General features: G+C 46.5%; 1 pseudogene across 1 annotated transcript; it reads left to right on the top strand.

Annotated features, from left to right (window-relative positions):
* Positions 1-3: 3 nt before the first annotated feature.
* LOC105531967 lies at positions 4-463 on the top strand (annotated as a pseudogene). The gene has a single exon (XR_001004891.1). The product of XR_001004891.1 is annotated as a 40S ribosomal protein S2 pseudogene (transcript).
* The last annotated feature ends 1,555 nt before the right edge of the window (positions 464-2,018 follow it).

Below are 2,018 nucleotides of genomic sequence, written 5' to 3'. Positions count from 1 at the left end.
ATCCTGGCCAAACTCTCCATTGTCCCAGTGCGCAGAGGCTACTGGGGGAACAAGACTGGCAAGCCCCACACCGTCCCTTGCAAGGTGACAGGCCGCTGCGGCTCTGTGCTGGTGCGCCTCATGCCTGCACCCAGGGGCACTGGCATGGTCTCAGCGCCTGTGCCCAAGAAGCTGCTCATGATGGCTGGTATTGATGACTGCTACACCGCAGCCCGGGGCTGCACTGCCACCCTGGGCAACTTCGCCAAGGCCACCTTTGATGCCATCTCTAAGACCTACAGCTACCTGACGCCTGACCTCTGGAAGGAGACTGTGTTTACCAAGTCTCCCTATCAGAAATTCACTGACCACCTTGTCAAGACCCGCACCAGAGTCTCCGTGCAGCGGGCCCAGGCTCCAGCTGTGGCTACAACACAGGGTTTTTATACAAGAAAAATAAAGTGAATTAAGCCTGTTAAAAAAACAAAAAAAGTGAAGCCTCCTACTAGCTTCATGACTTTAGCATAGCTAAAGATTTCTTAACTGGGACTCAAGAGGTGCTAACCAGGAGGTAGAAAATTATAAACTTATCTACACTGAAGCAAAGAAACTTCTGTTCATGCATACACAAAAATTAATTTGAGATAGATGACAGATATAAGTGTGAAAGGTAAAACAACAAGGTTTCTAGAAGAAAACACAAGAGTATATCTTTATGACTTTAGAATAAGCAATGATCTCACATGAAGAGAAAGAAATTGATAAACTGGACTGCCTCAAAATTAAAAAGTCTGTTCATCAAAAGATACCACGAAGAACCTGGGTGCGGTGGCTCATGCCTGTAATCCCAGCACTTTGGGAGCCAGAGGTGGGCAAATCGCTTGAGCCCAGGAGTTCATGACCAGCCCGGGCAACAGGGCGAAACCCTGTCTCTACAAAAAATACAAAAAGAATTAGCTGGGCACGGTGGCATATGCCTGTAGTCCCAGCTACTTGGGAGGCTGAGGTGGGAGGATCACCTGAGCCCAAGAGGTTGAGGCTGCAGTGAGCTGTGACTGCACCACTGCGCTCTAGCCTGGGAGACAAAGACAGACCTTGTCTCAAAAAAAAGAAGAAGAAAAAAGAGTGAAAGATTTGAACAGGTATTTCATAAAGGAACATAGCAAAACAGACAATAAAAATGTGAAAAGCACTCAGCTTCTTTACTATTAGGGAAATGCACAGTAAAACCACAAGGAGATGCCATTTCCCACGCCCACTGGCTCAACTGAACACAACAACAGCAACAACATGGGCAACACCTGGCATTGGGGAAGATAGGGAACAGTGGGAAATCTCCCACAGGGCTGGTGGCAGGGCAAATTGGTGTGAACTGGGAATATAATGGGAACAGTGTTTAACACTATTCACTATTTACTAAAGCTGAACATACATGCGTTCAACATTTAGCAATTCCACTCCTAGGTATATACCCAACAGAAATGCATAGTAAATGTGCACCAAAAGATCTACACTAGAATGTTCTCAGCAGCACTATTTGTAATGGCCAAAACCAGAAAATAACCTAAATGCCCACTAGCATTGGAATGGATAATTATGGTATATTCATCTACTAAATACTGCATGGCAACGAGAAGGCACAAACTCCTGTTAGCAGCTTGGATAACGCTTACAAGGTTTTTTTTTTTTTTTTTTTGAGATGGAGTCTTGCTCTGTTGCTCAGGCTGGCGTGCAGTGGCATGATCTCGACTCATTGCAACCTTCGCCTCCTGGGTTCAAGCGATTCTCCTGCCTCAGACTCCCAAGTAGCTGGGACTACAGACGTGTGCCACCACACTCAGCTAATTTTTTGTATTTTTAGTAAAGACGGGGTTTCACCATGTTAGCCAGGATGGTCTCGATCTCCTGACCTCGTGATCTGCCTGCCTCGGCCTCCCAAAGTGCTGGGATTACAGGCGTGAGCCACCGCACCCAGGCCCAAAAGTTTTTTTTAAAGTGCAGGCTCTGTGGTCAGACAGATCTATGTTTTGACCCAGTTG

The sequence above is a fragment of the Mandrillus leucophaeus genome, unplaced genomic scaffold (assembly GCF_000951045.1).
Source record: "Mandrillus leucophaeus isolate KB7577 unplaced genomic scaffold, Mleu.le_1.0 Scaffold9223, whole genome shotgun sequence".
NCBI classification, from domain to species: Eukaryota; Metazoa; Chordata; class Mammalia; order Primates; family Cercopithecidae; genus Mandrillus; species Mandrillus leucophaeus.
Note: the sequence above shows the minus strand (reverse complement) of the source record. Positions and strands in the feature narration are given on the sequence as shown.